This window comes from Phalangium opilio, unplaced genomic scaffold (genome assembly GCF_054372755.1).
Source record: "Phalangium opilio isolate 3A_F unplaced genomic scaffold, DU_Popi_V2 ptg000118l_1, whole genome shotgun sequence".
Classification (NCBI taxonomy): Eukaryota; Metazoa; Arthropoda; class Arachnida; order Opiliones; family Phalangiidae; genus Phalangium; species Phalangium opilio.
This window is the reverse complement of record NW_028324211.1, coordinates 985,494-1,006,491: the sequence shown is the minus strand read 5'-3', so window position 1 is coordinate 1,006,491 and position 20,998 is coordinate 985,494. Positions and strand designations below refer to the sequence as shown.

Sequence of the window (20,998 nt, the reverse complement as noted above, 5' to 3'; positions counted from 1 at the left end):
GGCTAGGATATCTGGCTTTCGCCCAGAAGGCCCGGATTCAATTCCCTTTATCTGAGGTCAGTTTTCTAAAATCTTTATTATGAAACGATAGAAGAAGCTCAATGGTGAAAACTCAAGCAGATCCGATATGGTCTAGTGGCTAGGATATCTGGCTTTCACCCAGAAAGCCCGGATTCAATTCTCGTTATCTGAGGTCAGTTTTCTATAATCTTTATTATGAAACGATAGAAGAAGCTCAATGGTGAAAACTCAAGCAGATCCGATACGGTCTAGTGGCTAGGATATCTGGCTTTCACCCAGAAGGCCCGGGATCAATTCCCGGTATCGGAGGTCAGTTTTCTAAAATCTTTATTATGAAACGATAGAAGAAGCTCAATGGTGAAAACTCAAGCAGATCCGATATGGTCTAGTGGCTAGGATATCTGGCTTTCACCCAGAAAGCCCGGATTCAATTCCCGTTATCTGAGGTCAGTTTTCTAAAATCTTTATTATGAAACGATAGAAGAAGCTCAATGGTGAAAACTCAAGCAGATCCGATATGGTCTAGTGGCTAGGCAACCTGGCTTTCACCCAGAAGGCCCGGGTTCAGTCCCCGGTATCGGAGGTCAGTTTTGTAAATTCTTTATTAAGAAACGATACTAGGAACTCAATTGTTAAAACCCAAGCAGATTAAGAAACGATACTAGGAACTCAATTGTTAGAACCCGAGCAGATCCGATATGGTCTAGTGGCTAGGATATCTGGCTTAACCCAGATGGCCCGGATTCAATTCCCGTAATCTGAGGTCAGTTTTCTAAAATCTCTATTATGGAACGATAGAAGAAGCTCAATTGTGAAAACTCAAGCAGATCCGATATGGTCTAGTGGCTAGGATATCTGGCTTTCACCCAAAAGGCCCGGGTTCAATTCCCGGTGTCGGAGGTCAGTTTTCTAAAAACTTTATTACGAAACGATACTAGGAACTCAATTGTTAAAACCCAAACAGATCCGACATAGTCTAGTGGCTAGGATATCTGGATTCATTCAGAAGGCACTTGTTCAATTTCCGGTATCTGAGGTCAGTTTCCAAAAATCTTTATTTTGAAACGATAGAAGAAACTGAATGGTGAAAACTCAAGCAGATCCCATATGGTCTAGTGGATAGGCAATCTGGCTTTCACCCAGAAGGCCCGGATTCAATTCCCTTTATCTGAGGTCAGTTTTCTAAAATCTTTATTATGAAACGATAGAAGAAGCTCAATGGTGAAAACTCAAGCAGAACCGATATGGTCTAGTGGCTAGGATATCTGGCTTTCGCCCAGAAGGCCCGGATTCAATTCCCTTGATCTGAGGTCAGTTTTCTAAAATCTTTATTATGAAACGATAGAAGAAGCTCAATGGTGAAAACTCAAGCAGATCCGATATGGTCTAGTGGCTAGGATATCTGGCTTTCACCCAGAAAGCCCGGATTCAATTCTCGTTATCTGAGGTCAGTTTTCTATAATCTTTATTATGAAACGATAGAAGAAGCTCAATGGTGAAAACTCAAGCAGATCCGATACGGTCTAGTGGCTAGGATATCTGGCTTTCACCCAGAAGGCCCGGGATCAATTCCCGGTATCGGAGGTCAGTTTTCTAAAATCTTTATTATGAAACGATAGAAGAAGCTCAATGGTGAAAACTCAAGCAGATCCGATATGGTCTAGTGGCTAGGATATCTGGCTTTCACCCAGAAAGCCCGGATTCAATTCCCGTTATCTGAGGTCAGTTTTCTAAAATCTTTATTATGAAACGATAGAAGAAGCTCAATGGTGAAAACTCAAGCAGATCCGATATGGTCTAGTGGCTAGGCAACCTGGCTTTCACCCAGAAGGCCCGGGTTCAGTCCCCGGTATCGGAGGTCAGTTTTGTAAATTCTTTATTAAGAAACGATACTAGGAACTCAATTGTTAAAACCCAAGCAGATTAATAAACGATACTAGGAACTCAATTGTTAGAACCCGAGCAGATCCGATATGATCTAGTGGCTAGGATATCTGGCTTAACCCAGAAGGCCCGGATTCAATTCCCGTTATCTGAGGTCAGTTTTCTAAAATCTTTATTATGAAACGATAGAAGAAGCTCAATGGTGAAAACTCAAGCAGATCCGATATGGTCTAGTGGCTAGGATATGTGGCTTTCACCCAAAAGGCCCGGGTTCAATTCCCGGTATCGGAGGTCAGTTTTCTAAAAGCTTTATTAGTCAACGATACAATGAGCTCAATTTTGAGAAACCAAATAGATCCGATATGGTCTATTGGCTAGGATATCTGGCCTTCACCCAGAAGGCCCGGGTCCATTTCCCGGTATCGGAGGTCAGTTTTCTAAAAATTTATTACGAAACGATACTAGGAACTCAATTGTTAAAACCCAAACAGATCCGACATAGTCTAGTGGCTAGGATATCTGGATTCATTCAGAAGGCACTTGTTCAATTTCCGGTATCTGAGGTCAGTTTCCAAAAATCTTTATTATGAAACGATAGAAGAAACTGAATGGTGAAAACTCAAGCAGATCCCATATGGTCTAGTGGATAGGCAATCTGGCTTTCACCCAGAAGGCCCGGATTCAATTCCCTTTATCTGAGGTCAGTTTTCTAAAATCTTTATTATGAAACGATAGAAGAAGCTCAATGGTGAAAACTCAAGCAGAACCGATATGGTCTAGTGGCTAGGATATCTGGCTTTCGCCCAGAAGGCCCGGATTCAATTCCCTTTATCTGAGGTCAGTTTTCTAAAATCTTTATTATGAAACGATAGAAGAAGCTCAATGGTGAAAACTCAAGCAGATCCGATATGGTCTAGTGGCTAGGATATCTGGCTTTCACCCAGAAAGCCCGGATTCAATTCTCGTTATCTGAGGTCAGTTTTCTATAATCTTTATTATGAAACGATAGAAGAAGCTCAATGGTGAAAACTCAGGCAGATCCGATACGGTCTAGTGGCTAGGATATCTGGCTTTCACCCAGAAGGCCCGGGATCAATTCCCGGTATCGGAGGTCAGTTTTCTAAAATCTTTATTATGAAACGATAGAAGAAGCTCAATGGTGAAAACTCAAGCAGATCCGATATGGTCTAGTGGCTAGGATATCTGGCTTTCACCCAGAAAGCCCGGATTCAATTCCCGTTATCTGAGGTCAGTTTTCTAAAATCTTTATTATGAAACGATAGAAGAAGCTCAATGGTGAAAACTCAAGCAGATCCGATATGGTCTAGTGGCTAGGCAACCTGGCTTTCACCCAGAAGGCCCGGGTTCAGTCCCCGGTATCGGAGGTCAGTTTTGTAAATTCTTTATTAAGAAACGATACTAGGAACTCAATTGTTAAAACCCAAGCAGATTAAGAAACGATACTAGGAACTCAATTGTTAGAACCCGAGCAGATCCGATATGATCTAGTGGCTAGGATATCTGGCTTAACCCAGAAGGCCCGGATTCAATTCCCGTTATCTGAGGTCAGTTTTCTAAAATCTTTATTATGAAACGATAGAAGAAGCTCAATGGTGAAAACTCAAGCAGATCCGATATGGTCTAGTGGCTAGGATATCTGGCTTTCACCCAGAAAGCCCGGATTCAATTCTCGTTATCTGAGGTCAGTTTTCTATAATCTTTATTATGAAACGATAGGAGAAGCTCAATGGTGAAAACTCAAGCAGATCCGATACGGTCTAGTGGCTAGGATATCTGGCTTTCACCCAGAAGGCCCGGGATCAATTCCCGGTATCGGAGGTCAGTTTTCTAAAATCTTTATTATGAAACGATAGAAGAAGCTCAATGGTGAAAACTCAAGCAGATCCGATATGGTCTAGTGGCTAGGATATCTGGCTTTCACCCAGAAAGCCCGGATTCAATTCCCGTTATCTGAGGTCAGTTTTCTAAAATCTTTATTATGAAACCATAGAAGAAGCTCAATGGTGAAAACTCAAGCAGATCCGATATGATCTAGTGGCTAGGCAACCTGGCTTTCACCCAGAAGGCCCGGGTTCAGTCCCCGGTATCGGAGGTCAGTTTTGTAAATTCTTTATTAAGAAACGATACTAGGAACTCAATTGTTAAAACCCAAGCAGATTAAGAAACGATACTAGGAACTCAATTGTTAGAACCCGAGCAGATCCGATATGATCTAGTGGCTAGGATATCTGGCTTAACCCAGAAGGCCCGGATTCAATTCCCGTTATCTGAGGTCAGTTTTCTAAAATCTTTATTATGAAACGATAGAAGAAGCTCAATGGTGAAAACTCAAGCAGATCCGATATGGTCTAGTGGCTAGGATATGTGGCTTTCACCCAAAAGGCCCGGGTTCAATTCCCGGTATCGGAGGTCAGTTTTCTAAAAGCTTTATTAGTCAACGATACAATGAGCTCAATTTTGAGAAACCAAATAGATCCGATATGGTCTATTGGCTAGGATATCTGGCCTTCACCCAGAAGGCCCGGGTTCATTTCCCGGTATCGGAGGTCAGTTTTCTAAAAACTTTATTAAGAAACGATACTAGGAACTCAATTGTTAAAACCCGAAAAGATCCGATATGGTCTAGTGGCTAGGATATCTGGGTTCACCCAGAAGGCACTTGTTCAATTCCCGGTATCTGAGGTCAGTTTCCAAAAATCTTTATTATGAAACGATAGAAGAAGCTCAATGGTGAAAACTCAAGCAGATCCGATATGGTCTGGTGGATAGGCAATCTGGCTTTCACCCAGAAGGCCCGGGTTCAGTCCCCGGTATCGGAGGTCTGTTTTCTAAATTCTTTATTAAGAAACGATACTAGGAACTCAATTGTTAAAACCCAAGCACATTAAGAAACGATACTAGGAACTCAATTTTAGAACCAGAGCAGATCCGATATGGTCTAGTGGCTAGAATATCTGGCTTAAGCCTGAAGGCCCGGATTCAATTCCCGTTATCTGAGGTCAGTTTTCTAAAATCTTTATTATGAAACGATAGAAGAAGCTCAATGGTGAAAACTCAAGCAGATCCGATATGGTCTAGTAGCTAGGATATCTGGCTTTCACCCAAAAGGCCCGGGTTCAATTCTCGGTATCGGAGGTCAGTTTTCTAAAAACTTTATTAGTCAACGATACAATGAGCTCAATTTTGAGAAACCAAATAGATCCGATATGGTCTATTGGCTAGGATATCTGGCCTTCACCCAGAAGGCCCGGGTTCAATTCCCGGTATCGGAGGTCAGTTTTCTAAAAACTTTATTAAGAAACGATACTAGGAACTCAATTGTTAAAACCCAAGAAGATTAAGAAACGATACTAGGAACTCAATTGTTAAAACCCAAACAGATCCGATATGGTCTAGTGGCTAGGATATCTTGGTTAACCCAGAAGGCACTTGTTCAATTCCCGGTATCTGAGGTCATTTTCCAAAAATCTTTATTATGAAACGATAGAAGAAGCTCAATGGTGAAAACTCAAGCAGATCCGATATGGTCTAGTGGCTAGGATATCTGGCTTTCACCCAGAAAGCCCGGATTCAATTCCCGTTATCTGAGGTCAGTTTTCTAAAATCTTTATTATGAAACGATAGAAGAAGCTCAATGGTGAAAACTCAAGCAGATCCGATATGGTCTAGTGGCTAGGCAATCTGGCTTTCACCCAGAAGGCCCGGGTTCAGTCCCCGGTATCGGAGGTCAGTTTTGTAAATTCTTTATTAAGAAACGATACTAGGAACTCAATTGTTAAAACCCAAGCAGATTAAGAAACGATACTAGGAACTCAATTGTTAGAACCCGAGCAGATCCGATATGGTCTAGTGGCTAGGATATCTGGCTTAACCCAGAAGGCCCGGATTCAATTCCCGTTATCTGAGGTCAGTTTTCTAAAATCTTTATTATGAAACGATAGAAGAAGCTCAATGGTGAAAACTCAAGCAGATCCGATATGGTCTAGTGGCTAGGATATGTGGCTTTCACCCAAAAGGCCCGGGTTCAATTCCCGGTATCGGAGGTCAGTTTTCTAAAAGCTTTATTAGTCAACGATACATTGAGCTCAATTTTGAGAAACCAAATAGATCCGATATGGTCTATTGGCTAGGATATCTGGCCTTCACCCAGAAGGCCCGGGTTCATTTCCCGGTATCGGAGGTCAGTTTTCTAAAAACTTTATTAAGAAACGATACTAGGAACTCAATTGTTAAAACCCGAAAAGATCCGATATGGTCTAGTGGCTAGGATATCTGGGTTCACCCAGAAGACACTTGTTCAATTCCCGGTATCTGAGGTCAGTTTCCAAAAATCTTTATTATGAAACGATAGAAGAAGCTCAATGGTGAAAACTCAAGCAGATCCGATATGGTCTGGTGGATAGGCAATCTGGCTTTCACCCAGAAGGCCCGGGTTCAGTCCCCGGTATCGGAGGTCTGTTTTCTAAATTCTTTATTAAGAAACGATACTAGGAACTCAATTGTTAAAACCCAAGCACATTAAGAAACGATACTAGGAACTCAATTTTAGAACCAGAGCAGATCCGATATGGTCTAGTGGCTAGAATATCTGGCTTAAGCCTGAAGGCCCGGATTCAATTCCGTTATCTGAGGTCAGTTTTCTAAAATCTTTATTATGAAACGATAGAAGAAGCTCAATGGTGAAAACTCAAGCAGATCCGATATGGTCTAGTAGCTAGGATATCTGGCTTTCACCCAAAAGGCCCGGGTTCAATTCTCGGTATCGGAGGTCAGTTTTCTAAAAACTTTATTAGTCAACGATACAATGAGCTCAATTTTGAGAAACCAAATAGATCCGATATGGTCTATTGGCTAGGATATCTGGCCTTCACCCAGAAGGCCCGGGTTCAATTCCCGGTATCGGAGGTCAGTTTTCTAAAAACTTTATTAAGAAACGATACTAGGAACTCAATTGTTAAAACCCAAGAAGATTAAGAAACGATACTAGGAACTCAATTGTTAAAACCCAAACAGATCCGATATGGTCTAGTGGCTAGGATATCTTGGTTAACCCAGAAGGCACTTGTTCAATTCCCGGTATCTGAGGTCATTTTCCAAAAATCTTTATTATGAAACGATAGAAGAAGCTCAATGGTGAAAACTCAAGCAGATCCGATATGGTCTAGTGGCTAGGCAATCTGGCTTTCACCCAGAAGGCCCGGGTTCAGTCCCCGGTATCGGAGGTCAATTTTGTAAATTCTTTATTAAGAAACGATACTAGGAACTCAATTGTTAAAACCCAAGCAGATTAAGAAACGATACTAGGAACTCAATTGTTAGAACCCGAGCAGATCCGATATGGTCTAGTGGCTAGGATATCTGGCCTTCACCCAGAAGGCCCGGGTTCAATTCCCGGTATCGGAGGTCAGTTTTCTAAAAACTTTATTAAGAAAGGATACTAGGAACTCAATTGTTAAAACCCAAACAGATCCGATATGATCTAGTGGCTAGGATATCTGGCTTAACCCAGAAGGCCCGGATTCAATTCCCGTTATCTGAGGTCAGTTTTCTAAAATCTTTATTATGAAACGATAGAAGAAGCTCAATGGTGAAAACTCAAGCAGATCCGATATGGTCTAGTGGCTAGGATATCTGGCTTTCACCCAGAAAGCCCGGATTCAATTCTCGTTATCTGAGGTCAGTTTTCTATAATCTTTATTATGAAACGATAGAAGAAGCTCAATGGTGAAAACTCAAGCAGATCCGATACGGTCTAGTGGCTAGGATATCTGGCTTTCACCCAGAAGGCCCGGGATCAATTCCCGGTATCGGAGGTCAGTTTTCTAAAATCTTTATTATGAAACGATATTAGAAGCTCAATGGTGAAAACTCAAGCAGATCCGATATGGTCTAGTGGCTAGGATATCTGGCTTTCACCCAGAAAGCCCGGATTCAATTCCCGTTATCTGAGGTCAGTTTTCTAAAATCTTTATTATGAAACCATAGAAGAAGCTCAATGGTGAAAACTCAAGCAGATCCGATATGATCTAGTGGCTAGGCAACCTGGCTTTCACCCAGAAGGCCCGGGTTCAGTCCCCGGTATCGGAGGTCAGTTTTGTAAATTCTTTATTAAGAAACGATACTAGGAACTCAATTGTTAAAACCCAAGCAGATTAAGAAACGATACTAGGAACTCAATTGTTAGAACCCGAGCAGATCCGATATGATCTAGTGGCTAGGATATCTGGCTTAACCCAGAAGGCCCGGATTCAATTCCCGTTATCTGAGGTCAGTTTTCTAAAATCTTTATTATGAAACGATAGAAGAAGCTCAATGGTGAAAACTCAAGCAGATCCGATATGGTCTAGTGGCTAGGATATGTGGCTTTCACCCAAAAGGCCCGGGTTCAATTCCCGGTATCGGAGGTCAGTTTTCTAAAAGCTTTATTAGTCAACGATACAATGAGCTCAATTTTGAGAAACCAAATAGATCCGATATGGTCTATTGGCTAGGATATCTGGCCTTCACCCAGAAGGCCCGGGTTCAATTCCCGGTATCGGAGGTCAGTTTTCTAAAAACTTTATTAAGAAACGATACTAGGAACTCAATTGTTAAAACCCAAGAAGATTAAGAAACGATACTAGGAACTCAATTGTTAAAACCCAAACAGATCCGATATGGTCTAGTGGCTAGGATATCTTGGTTAACCCAGAAGGCACTTGTTCAATTCCCGGTATCTGAGGTCATTTTCCAAAAATCTTTATTATGAAACGATAGAAGAAGCTCAATGGTGAAAACTCAAGCAGATCCGATATGGTCTAGTGGCTAGGATATCTGGCTTTCACCCAGAAAGCCCGGATTCAATTCCCGTTATCTGAGGTCAGTTTTCTAAAATCTTTATTATGAAACGATAGAAGAAGCTCAATGGTGAAAACTCAAGCAGATCCGATATGGTCTAGTGGCTAGGCAATCTGGCTTTCACCCAGAAGGCCCGGGTTCAGTCCCCGGTATCGGAGGTCAGTTTTGTAAATTCTTTATTAAGAAACGATACTAGGAACTCAATTGTTAAAACCCAAGCAGATTAAGAAACGATACTAGGAACTCAATTGTTAGAACCCGAGCAGATCCGATATGGTCTAGTGGCTAGGATATCTGGCCTTCACCCAGAAGGCCCGGGTTCAATTCCCGGTATCGGAGGTCAGTTTTCTAAAAACTTTATTAAGAAAGGATACTAGGAACTCAATTGTTAAAACCCAAACAGATCCGATATGGTCTAGTGGCTAGGATATCTGGGTTCACCCAGAAGGCACTAGTTCAATTTCCGGTATCTGAGGTCAGTTTCCAAAAATCTTTATTATGAAACGATAGAAGAAGCTCAATGGTGAAAACCCAACCAGATCCAATATGGTCTAGTGGATAGGCAATCTGGCTTTCACCCGGAAGGCCCGGGTTCAGTTCCCGGTATCGGAGGTCAGTTATATAGATTCTTTATTAAGAAACGATACTAGGAACTCAATTGTTAAAACGCAAGCAGATCCGATATGGTCTAGTGGCTAGGATATCTGGGTTAACCCAGAAGGCACTTGTTCAATTTCCGGTATCTGAGGTCAGTTTCCAAAAATCTTTATTATGAAACGATAGAAGAAGCTCAATGGTGAAAACTCAAGCAGATCCGATATGGTCTAGTGGCTAGGATATCTGGCTTTCACCCAGAAGGCCCGGGTTTAATTCCCGGTATCGGAGGTCAGTTTTCTAAAAAATTTATTTATCAAGGATACTAGGAGCTAAACTGTGACAAACCAGACGGATCCGATATGGTCTAGTGGCTAGGACATCTGGCTCTCACCCAGAAGGCCCGGGTTCAATTCCCGGTATCGGAGGTCAGTTTTCTAAATTTTTTTATTTTGAAACGATACTAGGAACTCAATTGTTAGAACCCGAGCAGATCCGATATGGTCTAGTGGCTAGGATATCTGGCTTAACCCAGAAGGCCCGGGTTTAATTCCCGGTATCGGAGGTCAGTTTTCTAAAAAATTTATTTATCAAGGATACTTGGAGCTAAACTGTGACAAACCAGACGGATCCGATATGGTCTAGTGGCTAGGACATCTGGCTCTCACCCAGAAGGCCCGGGTTCAATTCCCGGTATCGGAGGTCAGTTTTCTAAAAACTTTATTAAGAAACGATACTAGGAACTCAATTGTTAAAACCCAAACAGATCCGATATGGTCTAGTGGCTAGGATATCTGTGTTCACCCAGAAGGCACTTGTTCAATTCCCGGTATCTGAGGTCAGTTTCCAAAAATCTTTATTATAAAACGATAGAAGAAGCTCAATGGTGAAAACTCAAGCAGATCCGATATGGTCTAGTGGCTAGGATATCTGGCTCTCACCCAGAAGGCCCGGGTTCAATTCCCGGTATCGGAGGTCAGTTTTCTAAAAACTTTATTAGTCAACGATACTATGAGCTCAATTGTGAGAAACAGAATAGATCCGATATGGTCTATTGGCTAGTATATCTGGCCTTCACCCAGAAGGCCCGGGTTCAATTCCCGGTATCGGAGGTCAGTTTTCTAAAAACTTTATTAGTCAACGATACTATGAGCTCAATTGTGAGAAACCAAATAGATCCGATATGGTCTATTGGCTAGGATATCTGGCCTTCACCCAGAAGGCCCGGGTTCAATTCCCGGTATCTGAGGTCAGTTTTCTAAAATCTTTATTATGAAATGATAGAAGAAGCTCAATGGTGAAAACTCAAGCAGATCCGATATGGTCTAGTAGCTAGGATATCTGGCTTCACCCAGAAGGCATTTGTTCAATTCCCGGTATCTGAGGTCAGTTTTCTAAAATCTTTATTATGAAACGATAGAAGAAGCTCAATGGTGAAAACTCAAGCAGATCCGATATGGTCTGGTGGCTAGGATATCTGGCTTTCACGCAGAAGGCCCGGGTTCAATTCCCGGTATCGGAGGTCAGTTTTCTAAAAAATTTATTTATCAAGGATACTAGGAGCTAAACTGTGACAATTCAAACGATCCGATGTGGTCTAGTGGCTAGGACATCTGGCTCTCACCCAGAAGGCCCGGGTTCAATTCCCGGTATCGGAGGTCAGTTTTCTAAATTTTTTTATTTTGAAACGATACTAGGAACTCAATGGTGAAAACTCAAGCAGATCCGATATGGTATAGTGGCTAGGATATCTGGCTCTCACCCAGAAGGCCCGGGTTCAATTCCCGGTATCGGAGGTCAGTTTTCTAAAAACTTTGTTAGTCAACGATACTATGAGCTCAAATGTGAGAAACCAAATAGATCCGATATGGTCTATTGGCTAGGATATCTGGCCTTCACCCAGAAGGCCCGGGTTCAATTCCCGGTATCTGAGGTCAGTTTTCTAAAATCTTTATTATGAAATGATAGAAGAAGCTCAATGGTGAAAACTCAAGCAGATCCGATATGGTCTAGTAGCTAGGATATCTCGCTTTCACCCAAAAGGCACTTGTTCAATTCCCGGTATCTGAGGACAGTTTTCTAAAATCTTTATTATGAAACGATAGAAGAAGCTCAATGGTGAAAACTCAAGCAGATCCGATATGTTCTAGTGGCTAGGATATCTGGCTTTCACCCAGAAGGCCCGGGTTCAATTCCCGGTATCGGAGGTCAGTTTTCTAAATTTTTTTTATTAAGAAACGATACAGGAACTCAATTGTTAAAACCCAAGCAGATCCTGTATGGTCTAGTGGCTAGGATATCTGGCTTCACCCAGAAGGCATTTGTTCAATTCCCGGTATCTGAGGTCAGTTTTCTAAAATCTTTATTATGAAACGATAGAAGAAGCTCAATGGTGAAAACTCAAGCAGATCCGATATGGTCTAGTGGCTAGGATATCTGGCTTTCTCGCAGAATTCCCGGGTTCAATTCCCGGTATCGGAGGTCAGTGTTCTAAAAAATTTATTTATCAAGGATACTAGGAGCTAAACTGTGACAATTCAAACGATCCGATATGGTCTAGTGGCTAGGACATCTGGCCTTCACCAGAAGGCCCGGGTTCAATTCCCGGTATCTGAGGTCAGTTTCCAAAAATCTTTATTATAAAACGATAGAAAAAGCTCAATGGTGAAAACTCAAGCAGATCCGATATAGTCTAGTGGCCAGGATATCTGGCTTCCACCCAGAAGGCCCGGGTTCAGTTCCCGGTATATGAGGTCAGTTTTCTAAAATCTTTATTATGAAACGATAGAAGAAGCTCAATGTCGAAAACTCAAGCAGATCAGATATGGTCTAGTAGCTAGGATATCTCGCTTTCACCCAGAAGGCCCGGGTTCAATTTCCGGTATCGGAGGTCAGTTTTCTAAAATCTTTATTATGAAAGGATATATGAAGCTCAATGGTGAAAACACAAGCAGATCCGATATGGTCTAGTGGCTAGGATATCTGGGTTAACCCAGAAGGCACTTGTTCAATTTCCGGTATCTGAGGTCAGTTTCCAAAAATCTTTATTATGAAACGATAGAAGAAGCTCAATGGTGAAAACTCAAGCAGATCCGATATGGTCTAGTGGCTAGGATATCTGGCTTTCACCCAGAAGGCCCGGGTTTAATTCCCGGTATCGGAGGTCAGTTTTCTAAAAAATTTATTTATCAAGGATACTAGGAGCTAAACTGTGACAAACCAGACGGATCCGATATGGTCTAGTGGCTAGGACATCTGGCTCTCACCCAGAAGGCCCGGGTTCAATTCCCGGTATCGGAGGTCAGTTTTCTAAATTTTTTTATTTTGAAACGATACTAGGAACTCAATTGTTAGAACCCGAGCAGATCCGATATGGTCTAGTGGCTAGGATATCTGTGTTCACCCAGAAGGCACTTGTTCAATTCCCGGTATCTGAGGTCAGTTTCCAAAAATCTTTATTATAAAACGATAGAAGAAGCTCAATGGTGAAAACTCAAGCAGATCCGATATGGTCTAGTGGTTAGGATATCTGGCTCTCACCCAGAAGGCCCGGGTTCAATTCCCGGTATCGGAGGTCGGTTTTCTAAAAACTTTATTAGTCAACGATACTATGAGCTCAATTGTGAGAAACCAAATAGATCCGATATGGTCTATTGGCTAGGATATCTGGCCTTCACCCAGAAGGCCCGGGTTCAATTCCCGGTATCGGAGGTCAGTTTTCTAAAAACTTTATTAGTCAACGATACTATGAGCTCAATTGTGAGAAACCAAATAGATCCGATATGGTCTATTGGCTAGGATATCTGGCCTTCACCCAGAAGGCCCGGGTTCAATTCCCGGTATCTGAGGTCAGTTTTCTAAAATCTTTATTATGAAATGATAGAAGAAGCTCAATGGTGAAAACTCAAGCAGATCCGATATGGTCTAGTAGCTAGGATATCTGGCTTCACCCAGAAGGCATTTGTTCAATTCCCGGTATCTGAGGTCAGTTTTCTAAAATCTTTATTATGAAACGATAGAAGAAGCTCAATGGTGAAAACTCAAGCAGATCCGATATGGTCTGGTGGCTAGGATATCTGGCTTTCACGCAGAAGGCCCGGGTTCAATTCCCGGTATCGGAGGTCAGTTTTCTAAAAAATTTATTTATCAAGGATACTAGGAGCTAAACTGTGACAATTCAAACGATCCGATGTGGTCTAGTGGCTAGGACATCTGGCTCTCACCCAGAAGGCCCGGGTTCAATTCCCGGTATCGGAGGTCAGTTTTCTAAATTTTTTTATTTTGAAACGATACTAGGAACTCAATGGTGAAAACTCAAGCAGATCCGATATGGTATAGTGGCTAGGATATCTGGCTCTCACCCAGAAGGCCCGGGTTCAATTCCCGGTATCTGAGGTCAGTTTTCTAAAATCTTTATTATGAAATGATAGAAGAAGCTCAATGGTGAAAACTTAAGCAGATCCGATATGGTCTAGTGGCTAGGATATGTGGCTTTCACCCAGAAGGCCCGGGATCAATTCCCGCTATCGGAGGTCAGTTTTCTAAAATCTTTTTTATGAAACGATAGAAGAAGCTCAATGGTGAAAACTCAAGCAGATCTGATATGGTCTAGTGGATAGGCAATCTGGCTTTCACCCAGAAGGCCCGGGTTCAGTCCCCGGTATCGGAGGTCAGTTTTCTAAATTCTTTATTAAGAAACGATACTAGGAACTCAATTGTTAAAACCCAAGAAGATTAAGAAATGATACTAGGAACTCAATTGTTAGAACCCGAGCAGATCCGATATGGTCTAGTGGCTAGGATATCTGGCTTAACCCAGAAGGCCCGGGTTTAATTCCCGGTATCGGAGGTCAGTTTTCTAAAAAATTTATTTATCAAGGATACTTGGAGCTAAACTGTGACAAACCAGACGGATCCGATATGGTCTAGTGGCTAGGACATCTGGCTCTCACCCAGAAGGCCCGGGTTCAATTCCCGGTATCGGAGGTCAGTTTTCTAAAAACTTTATTAAGAAACGATACTAGGAACTCAATTGTTAAAACCCAAACAGATCCGATATGGTCTAGTGGCTAGGATATCTGTGTTCACCCAGAAGGCACTTGTTCATTTCCCGGTATCTGAGGTCAGTTTCCAAAAATCTTTATTATAAAACGATAGAAGAAGCTCAATGGTGAAAACTCAAGCAGATCCGATATGGTCTAGTGGCTAGGATATCTGGCTCTCACCCAGAAGGCCCGGGTTCAATTCCCGGTATCGGAGGTCAGTTTTCTAAAAACTTTATTAGTCAACGATACTATGAGCTCAATTGTGAGAAACCAAATAGATCCGATATGGTCTATTGGCTAGGATATCTGGCCTTCACCCAGAAGGCCCGGGTTCAATTCCCGGTATCGAAGGTCAGTTTTCTAAAAACTTTATTAGTCAACGATACTATGAGCTCAATTGTGAGAAACCAAATAGATCCGATATGGTCTATTGGCTAGGATATCTGGCCTTCACCCAGAAGGCCCGGGTTCAATTCCCGGTATCTGAGGTCAGTTTTCTAAAATCTTTATTATGAAATGATAGAAGAAGCTCAATGGTGAAAACTCAAGCAGATCCGATATGGTCTAGTAGCTAGGATATCTGGCTTCACCCAGAAGGCATTTGTTCAATTCCCGGTATCTGAGGTCAGTTTTCTAAAATCTTTATTATGAAACGATAGAAGAAGCTCAATGGTGAAAACTCAAGCAGATCCGATATGGTCTGGTGGCTAGGATATCTGGCTTTCACGCAGAAGGCCCGGGTTCAATTCCCAGTATCGGAGGTAAGTTTTCTAAAAAATTTATTTATCAAGGATACTAGGAGCTAAACTGTGACAATTCAAACGATCCGATGTGGTCTAGTGGCTAGGACATCTGGCTCTCACCCAGAAGGCCCGGGTTCAATTCCCGGTATCGGAGGTCAGTTTTCTAAATTTTTTTATTTTGAAACGATACTAGGAACTCAATGGTGAAATCTCAAGCAGATCCGATATGGTATAGTGGCTAGGACATCTGGCTCTCACCCAGAAGGCCCGGGTTCAATTCCCGGTATCGGAGGTCAGTTTTCTAAAAAGTTTATTAAGAAAGGATACTAGGAACTCAATTGTTAAAACCCAAACAGATCCGATATGGTCTAGTGGCTAGGATATCTGGGTTCACCCAGAAGGCACTAGTTCAATTTCCGGTATCTGAGGTCAGTTTCCAAAAATCTTTATTATGAAACGATAGAAGAAGCTCAATGCTGAAAACCCAACCAGATCCAATATGGTCTAGTGGATAGGCAATCTGGCTTTCACCCGGAAGGCCCGGGTTCAGTTCCCGGTATCGGAGGTCAGTTATATAGATTCTTTATTAAGAAACGATACTAGGAACTCAATTGTTAAAACGCAAGCAGATCCGATATGGTCTAGTGGCTAGGATATCTGGGTTAACCCAGAAGGCACTTGTTCAATTTCCGGTATCTGAGGTCAGTTTCCAAAAATCTTTATTATGAAACGATAGAAGAAGCTCAATGGTGAAAACTCAAGCAGATCCGATATGGTCTAGTGGCTAGGATATCTGGCTTTCACCCAGAAGGCCCGGGTTTAATTCCCGGTATCGGAGGTCAGTTTTCTAAAAAATTTATTTATCAAGGATACTAGGAGCTAAACTGTGACAAACCAGACGGATCCGATATGGTCTAGTGGCTAGGACATCTGGCTCTCACCCAGAAGGCCCGGGTTCAATTCCCGGTATCGGAGGTCAGTTTTCTAAATTTTTTTATTTTGAAACGATACTAGGAACTCAATTGTTAGAACCCGAGCAGATCCGATATGGTCTAGTGGCTAGGATATCTGGCTTAACCCAGAAGGCCCGGGTTTAATTCCCGGTATCGGAGGTCAGTTTTCTAAAAAATTTATTTATCAAGGATACTTGGAGCTAAACTGTGACAAACCAGACGGATCCGATATGGTCTAGTGGCTAGGACATCTGGCTCTCACCCAGAAGGCCCGGGTTCAATTCCCGGTATCGGAGGTCAGTTTTCTAAAAACTTTATTAAGAAACGATACTAGGAACTCAATTGTTAAAACCCAAACAGATCCGATATGGTCTAGTGGCTAGGATATCTGTGTTCACCCAGAAGGCACTTGTTCAATTCCCGGTATCTGAGGTCAGTTTCCAAAAATCTTTATTATAAAACGATAGAAGAAGCTCAATGGTGAAAACTCAAGCAGATCCGATATGGTCTAGTGGCTAGGATATCTGGCTCTCACCCAGAAGGCCCGGGTTCAATTCCCGGTATCGGAGGTCAGTTTTCTAAAAACTTTATTAGTCAACGATACTATGAGCTCAATTGTGAGAAACAGAATAGATCCGATATGGTCTATTGGCTAGGATATCTGGCCTTCACCCAGAAGGCCCGGGTTCAATTCCCGGTATCGGAGGTCAGTTTTCTAAAAACTTTATTAGTCAACGATACTATGAGCTCAATTGTGAGAAACCAAATAGATCCGATATGGTCTATTGGCTAGGATATCTGGCCTTCACCCAGAAGGCCCGGGTTCAATTCCCGGTATCTGAGGTCAGTTTTCTAAAATCTTTATTATGAAATGATAGAAGAAGCTCAATGGTGAAAACTCAAGCAGATCCGATATGGTCTAGTAGCTAGGATATCTGGCTTCACCCAGAAGGCATTTGTTCAATTCCCGGTATCTGAGGTCAGTTTTCTAAAATCTTTATTATGAAACGATAGAAGAAGCTCAATGGTGAAAACTCAAGCAGATCCAATATGGTCTGGTGGCTAGGATATCTGGCTTTCACGCAGAAGGCCCGGGTTCAATTCCCGGTATCGGAGGTCAGTTTTCTAAATTTTTTTATTTTGAAACGATACTAGGAACTCAATGGTGAAAACTCAAGCAGATCCGATATGGTATAGTGGCTAGGATATCTGGCTCTCACCCAGAAGGCCCGGGTTCAATTCCCGGTATCGGAGGTCAGTTTTCTAAAAACTTTATTAAGAAAGGATACTAGGAACTCAATTGTTAAAACCCAAACAGATCCGATATGGTCTAGTGGCTAGGATATCTGGGTTCACCCAGAAGGCACTAGTTCAATTTCCGGTATCTGAGGTCAGTTTCCAAAAATCTTTATTATGAAACGATAGAAGAAGCTCAATGGTGAAAACCCAACCAGATCCAATATGGTCTAGTGGATAGGCAATCTGGCTTTCACCCGGAAGGCCCGGGTTCAGTTCCCGGTATCGGAGGTCAGTTATATAGATTCTTTATTAAGAAACGATACTAGGAACTCAATTGTTAAAACGCAAGCAGATCCGATATGGTCTAGTGGCTAGGATATCTGGGTTAACCCAGAAGGCACTTGTTCAATTTCCGGTATCTGAGGTCAGTTTCCAAAAATCTTTATTATGAAACGATAGAAGAAGCTCAATGGTGAAAACTCAAGCAGATCCGATATGGTCTAGTGGCTAGGATATGTGGCTTTCACCCAGAAGGCCCGGGATCAATTCCCGGTATCGGAGGTCAGTTTTCTAAAATCTTTTTTATGAAACGATAGAAGAAGCTCAATGGTGAAAACTCAAGCAGATCTGATATGGTCTAGTGGATAGGCAATCTGGCTTTCACCCAGAAGGCCCGGGTTCAGTCCCCGGTATCGGAGGTCAGTTTTCTAAATTCTTTATTAAGAAACGATACTAGGAACTCAATTGTTAAAACCCAAGAAGATTAAGAAATGATACTAGGAACTCAATTGTTAGAACCCGAGCAGATCCGATATGGTCTAGTGGCTAGGATATCTGGCCTTCACCCAGAAGGCCCGGGTTCAATTCCCGGTATCGGAGGTCAGTTTTCTAAAAACTTTATTAAGAAAGGATACTAGGAACTCAATTGTTAAAACCCAAACAGATCCGATATGGTCTAGTGGCTAGGATATCTGGGTTCACCCAGAAGGCACTAGTTCAATTTCCGGTATCTGAGGTCAGTTTCCAAAAATCTTTATTATGAAACGATAGAAGAAGCTCAATGGTGAAAACCCAACCAGATCCAATATGGTCTAGTGGATAGGCAATCTGGCTTTCACCCGGAAGGCCCGGGTTCAGTTCCCGGTATCGGAGGTCAGTTATATAGATTCTTTATTAAGAAACGATACTAGGAACTCAATTGTTAAAACGCAAGCAGATCCGATATGGTCTAGTGGCTAGGATATCTGGGTTAACCCAGAAGGCACTTGTTCAATTTCCGGTATCTGAGGTCAGTTTCCAAAAATCTTTATTATGAAACGATAGAAGAAGCTCAATGGTGAAAACTCAAGCAGATCCGATATGGTCTAGTGGCTAGGATATCTGGCTTTCACCCAGAAGGCCCGGGTTTAATTCCCGGTATCGGAGGTCAGTTTTCTAAAAAATTTATTTATCAAGGATACTAGGAGCTAAACTGTGACAAACCAGACGGATCCGATATGGTCTAGTGGCTAGGACATCTGGCTCTCACCCAGAAGGCCCGGGTTCAATTCCCGGTATCGGAGGTCAGTTTTCTAAATTTTTTTATTTTGAAACGATACTAGGAACTCAATTGTTAGAACCCGAGCAGATCCGATATGGTCTAGTGGCTAGGATATCTGGCTTAACCCAGAAGGCCCGGGTTTAATTCCCGGTATCGGAGGTCAGTTTTCTAAAAAATTTATTTATCAAGGATACTTGGAGCTAAACTGTGACAAACCAGACGGATCCGATATGGTCTAGTGGCTAGGACATCTGGCTCTCACCCAGAAGGCCCGGGTTCAATTCCCGGTATCGGAGGTCAGTTTTCTTAAAACTTTATTAAGAAACGATACTAGGAACTCAATTGTTAAAACCCAAACAGATCCGATATGGTCTAGTGGCTAGGATATCTGTGTTCACCCAGAAGGCACTTGTTCAATTCCCGGTATCTGAGGTCAGTTTCCAAAAATCTTTATTATAAAACGATAGAAGAAGCTCAATGGTGAAAACTCAAGCAGATCCGATATGGTCTAGTGGCTAGGATATCTGGCTCTCACCCAGAAGGCCCGGGTTCAATTCCCGGTATCGGAGGTCAGTTTTCTAAAAACTTTATTAGTCAACGATACTATGAGCTCAATTGTGAGAAACAGAATAGATCCGATATGGTCTATTGGCTAGGATATCTGGCCTTCACCCAGAAGGCCCGGGTTCAATTCCCGGTATCGGAGGTCAGTTTTCTAAAAACTTTATTAGTCAACGATTTTATGAGCTCAATTGTGAGAAACCAAATAGATCCGATATGGTCTATTGGCTAGGATATCTGGCCTTCACCCAGAAGGCCCGGGTTCAATTCCCGGTATCTGAGGTCAGTTTTCTAAAATCTTTATTATGAAATGATAGAAGAAGCTCAATGGTGAAAACTCAAGCAGATCCGATATGGTCTAGTAGCTAGGATATCTGGCTTCACCCAGAAGGCATTTGTTCAATTCCCGGTATCTGAGGTCAGTTTTCTAAAATCTTTATTATGAAACGATAGAAGAAGCTCAATGGTGAAAACTCAAGCAGATCCGATATGGTCTGGTGGCTAGGATATCTGGCTTTCACGCAGAAGGCCCGGGTTCAATTCCCGGTATCGGAGGTCAGTTTTCTAAATTTTTTTATTTTGAAACGATACTAGGAACTCAATGGTGAAAACTCAAGCAGATCCGATATGGTATAGTGGCTAGGATATCTGGCTCTCACCCAGAAGGCCCGGGTTCAATTCCCGGTATCGGAGGTCAGTTTTCTAAAAACTTTATTAGTCAACGATACTATGAGCTCAAATGTGAGAAACCAAATAGATCCGATATGGTCTATTGGCTAGGATATCTGGCCTTCACCCAGAAGGCCCGGGTTCAATTCCCGGTATCTGAGGTCAGTTTTCTAAAATCTTTATTATGAAATGATAGAAGAAGCTCAATGGTGAAAACTCAAGCAGATCCGATATGGTCTAGTAGCTAGGATATCTCGCTTTCACCCAAAAGGCACTTGTTCAATTCCCGGTATCTGAGGACAGTTTTCTAAAATCTTTATTATGAAACGATAGAAGAAGCTCAATGGTGAAAACTCAAGCAGATCCGATATGTTCTAGTGGCTAGGATATCTGGCTTTCACCCAGAAGGCCCGGGTTCAATTCCCGGTATCGGAGGTCAGTTTTCTAAATTTTTTTTATTAAGAAACGATACAGGAACTCAATTGTTAAAACCCAAGCAGATCCTGTATGGTCTAGTGGCTAGGATATCTGGCTTCACCCAGAAGGCATTTGTTCAATTCCCGGTATCTGAGGTCAGTTTTCTAAAATCTTTATTATGAAACGATAGAAGAAGCTCAATGGTGAAAACTCAAGCAGATCCGATATGGTCTAGTGGCTAGGATATCTGGCTTTCTCGCAGAATTACCGGGTTCAATTCCCGGTATCGGAGGTCAGTGTTCTAAAAAATTTATTTATCAAGGATACTAGGAGCTAAACTGTGACAATTCAAACGATCCGATATGGTCTAGTGGCTAGGACATCTGGCCTTCACCAGAAGGCCCGGGTTCAATTCCCGGTATCTGAGGTCAGTTTCCAAAAATCTTTATTATAAAACGATAGAAGAAGCTCAAT

At 42.1% G+C, this 20,998-nt stretch overlaps 34 non-coding genes across 34 annotated transcripts; all 34 read left to right on the top strand.

The window, feature by feature from the left end:
- Positions 1 to 849: 849 nt before the first annotated feature.
- On the top strand, positions 850 to 921 carry TRNAE-UUC (transfer RNA glutamic acid (anticodon UUC)). The gene has a single exon. It is a non-coding gene; the product is annotated as a tRNA-Glu (tRNA).
- Positions 922 to 2,124: 1,203 nt separating this feature from the next.
- On the top strand, positions 2,125 to 2,196 carry TRNAE-UUC (transfer RNA glutamic acid (anticodon UUC)). Its single transcript has one exon. It is a non-coding gene; the product is annotated as a tRNA-Glu (tRNA).
- Positions 2,197 to 4,263: 2,067 nt separating this feature from the next.
- TRNAE-UUC (transfer RNA glutamic acid (anticodon UUC)) lies at positions 4,264 to 4,335 on the top strand. Its single transcript has one exon. It is a non-coding gene; the product is annotated as a tRNA-Glu (tRNA).
- A 1,562-nt stretch (positions 4,336 to 5,897) lies between these two features.
- On the top strand, positions 5,898 to 5,969 carry TRNAE-UUC (transfer RNA glutamic acid (anticodon UUC)). Its single transcript has one exon. It is a non-coding gene; the product is annotated as a tRNA-Glu (tRNA).
- Positions 5,970 to 7,257: 1,288 nt separating this feature from the next.
- Positions 7,258 to 7,329, top strand: TRNAE-UUC (transfer RNA glutamic acid (anticodon UUC)). Its single transcript has one exon. It is a non-coding gene; the product is annotated as a tRNA-Glu (tRNA).
- Positions 7,330 to 8,258: 929 nt separating this feature from the next.
- On the top strand, positions 8,259 to 8,330 carry TRNAE-UUC (transfer RNA glutamic acid (anticodon UUC)). The gene has a single exon. It is a non-coding gene; the product is annotated as a tRNA-Glu (tRNA).
- A 700-nt stretch (positions 8,331 to 9,030) lies between these two features.
- On the top strand, positions 9,031 to 9,102 carry TRNAE-UUC (transfer RNA glutamic acid (anticodon UUC)). Its single transcript has one exon. It is a non-coding gene; the product is annotated as a tRNA-Glu (tRNA).
- Positions 9,103 to 9,576: 474 nt separating this feature from the next.
- On the top strand, positions 9,577 to 9,648 carry TRNAE-UUC (transfer RNA glutamic acid (anticodon UUC)). The gene has a single exon. It is a non-coding gene; the product is annotated as a tRNA-Glu (tRNA).
- Positions 9,649 to 9,713: 65 nt separating this feature from the next.
- On the top strand, positions 9,714 to 9,785 carry TRNAE-CUC (transfer RNA glutamic acid (anticodon CUC)). The gene has a single exon. It is a non-coding gene; the product is annotated as a tRNA-Glu (tRNA).
- A 202-nt stretch (positions 9,786 to 9,987) lies between these two features.
- Positions 9,988 to 10,059, top strand: TRNAE-CUC (transfer RNA glutamic acid (anticodon CUC)). Its single transcript has one exon. It is a non-coding gene; the product is annotated as a tRNA-Glu (tRNA).
- Positions 10,060 to 10,260: 201 nt separating this feature from the next.
- Positions 10,261 to 10,332, top strand: TRNAE-CUC (transfer RNA glutamic acid (anticodon CUC)). Its single transcript has one exon. It is a non-coding gene; the product is annotated as a tRNA-Glu (tRNA).
- A 611-nt stretch (positions 10,333 to 10,943) lies between these two features.
- TRNAE-CUC (transfer RNA glutamic acid (anticodon CUC)) lies at positions 10,944 to 11,015 on the top strand. The gene has a single exon. It is a non-coding gene; the product is annotated as a tRNA-Glu (tRNA).
- A 66-nt stretch (positions 11,016 to 11,081) lies between these two features.
- On the top strand, positions 11,082 to 11,153 carry TRNAE-CUC (transfer RNA glutamic acid (anticodon CUC)). The gene has a single exon. It is a non-coding gene; the product is annotated as a tRNA-Glu (tRNA).
- A 339-nt stretch (positions 11,154 to 11,492) lies between these two features.
- TRNAE-UUC (transfer RNA glutamic acid (anticodon UUC)) lies at positions 11,493 to 11,564 on the top strand. Its single transcript has one exon. It is a non-coding gene; the product is annotated as a tRNA-Glu (tRNA).
- Positions 11,565 to 12,448: 884 nt separating this feature from the next.
- On the top strand, positions 12,449 to 12,520 carry TRNAE-UUC (transfer RNA glutamic acid (anticodon UUC)). The gene has a single exon. It is a non-coding gene; the product is annotated as a tRNA-Glu (tRNA).
- A 65-nt stretch (positions 12,521 to 12,585) lies between these two features.
- On the top strand, positions 12,586 to 12,657 carry TRNAE-CUC (transfer RNA glutamic acid (anticodon CUC)). The gene has a single exon. It is a non-coding gene; the product is annotated as a tRNA-Glu (tRNA).
- Positions 12,658 to 12,859: 202 nt separating this feature from the next.
- Positions 12,860 to 12,931, top strand: TRNAE-CUC (transfer RNA glutamic acid (anticodon CUC)). Its single transcript has one exon. It is a non-coding gene; the product is annotated as a tRNA-Glu (tRNA).
- A 611-nt stretch (positions 12,932 to 13,542) lies between these two features.
- Positions 13,543 to 13,614, top strand: TRNAE-CUC (transfer RNA glutamic acid (anticodon CUC)). The gene has a single exon. It is a non-coding gene; the product is annotated as a tRNA-Glu (tRNA).
- A 657-nt stretch (positions 13,615 to 14,271) lies between these two features.
- TRNAE-CUC (transfer RNA glutamic acid (anticodon CUC)) lies at positions 14,272 to 14,343 on the top strand. The gene has a single exon. It is a non-coding gene; the product is annotated as a tRNA-Glu (tRNA).
- Positions 14,344 to 14,544: 201 nt separating this feature from the next.
- Positions 14,545 to 14,616, top strand: TRNAE-CUC (transfer RNA glutamic acid (anticodon CUC)). Its single transcript has one exon. It is a non-coding gene; the product is annotated as a tRNA-Glu (tRNA).
- Positions 14,617 to 15,227: 611 nt separating this feature from the next.
- On the top strand, positions 15,228 to 15,299 carry TRNAE-CUC (transfer RNA glutamic acid (anticodon CUC)). Its single transcript has one exon. It is a non-coding gene; the product is annotated as a tRNA-Glu (tRNA).
- Positions 15,300 to 15,365: 66 nt separating this feature from the next.
- On the top strand, positions 15,366 to 15,437 carry TRNAE-CUC (transfer RNA glutamic acid (anticodon CUC)). Its single transcript has one exon. It is a non-coding gene; the product is annotated as a tRNA-Glu (tRNA).
- A 474-nt stretch (positions 15,438 to 15,911) lies between these two features.
- On the top strand, positions 15,912 to 15,983 carry TRNAE-UUC (transfer RNA glutamic acid (anticodon UUC)). Its single transcript has one exon. It is a non-coding gene; the product is annotated as a tRNA-Glu (tRNA).
- Positions 15,984 to 16,048: 65 nt separating this feature from the next.
- On the top strand, positions 16,049 to 16,120 carry TRNAE-CUC (transfer RNA glutamic acid (anticodon CUC)). Its single transcript has one exon. It is a non-coding gene; the product is annotated as a tRNA-Glu (tRNA).
- A 202-nt stretch (positions 16,121 to 16,322) lies between these two features.
- TRNAE-CUC (transfer RNA glutamic acid (anticodon CUC)) lies at positions 16,323 to 16,394 on the top strand. The gene has a single exon. It is a non-coding gene; the product is annotated as a tRNA-Glu (tRNA).
- A 201-nt stretch (positions 16,395 to 16,595) lies between these two features.
- Positions 16,596 to 16,667, top strand: TRNAE-CUC (transfer RNA glutamic acid (anticodon CUC)). The gene has a single exon. It is a non-coding gene; the product is annotated as a tRNA-Glu (tRNA).
- Positions 16,668 to 17,280: 613 nt separating this feature from the next.
- TRNAE-CUC (transfer RNA glutamic acid (anticodon CUC)) lies at positions 17,281 to 17,352 on the top strand. Its single transcript has one exon. It is a non-coding gene; the product is annotated as a tRNA-Glu (tRNA).
- A 792-nt stretch (positions 17,353 to 18,144) lies between these two features.
- On the top strand, positions 18,145 to 18,216 carry TRNAE-UUC (transfer RNA glutamic acid (anticodon UUC)). The gene has a single exon. It is a non-coding gene; the product is annotated as a tRNA-Glu (tRNA).
- A 474-nt stretch (positions 18,217 to 18,690) lies between these two features.
- On the top strand, positions 18,691 to 18,762 carry TRNAE-UUC (transfer RNA glutamic acid (anticodon UUC)). The gene has a single exon. It is a non-coding gene; the product is annotated as a tRNA-Glu (tRNA).
- A 65-nt stretch (positions 18,763 to 18,827) lies between these two features.
- TRNAE-CUC (transfer RNA glutamic acid (anticodon CUC)) lies at positions 18,828 to 18,899 on the top strand. The gene has a single exon. It is a non-coding gene; the product is annotated as a tRNA-Glu (tRNA).
- Positions 18,900 to 19,101: 202 nt separating this feature from the next.
- Positions 19,102 to 19,173, top strand: TRNAE-CUC (transfer RNA glutamic acid (anticodon CUC)). The gene has a single exon. It is a non-coding gene; the product is annotated as a tRNA-Glu (tRNA).
- Positions 19,174 to 19,374: 201 nt separating this feature from the next.
- On the top strand, positions 19,375 to 19,446 carry TRNAE-CUC (transfer RNA glutamic acid (anticodon CUC)). Its single transcript has one exon. It is a non-coding gene; the product is annotated as a tRNA-Glu (tRNA).
- Positions 19,447 to 20,059: 613 nt separating this feature from the next.
- On the top strand, positions 20,060 to 20,131 carry TRNAE-CUC (transfer RNA glutamic acid (anticodon CUC)). The gene has a single exon. It is a non-coding gene; the product is annotated as a tRNA-Glu (tRNA).
- Positions 20,132 to 20,470: 339 nt separating this feature from the next.
- TRNAE-UUC (transfer RNA glutamic acid (anticodon UUC)) lies at positions 20,471 to 20,542 on the top strand. Its single transcript has one exon. It is a non-coding gene; the product is annotated as a tRNA-Glu (tRNA).
- Positions 20,543 to 20,998: the final 456 nt, after the last annotated feature.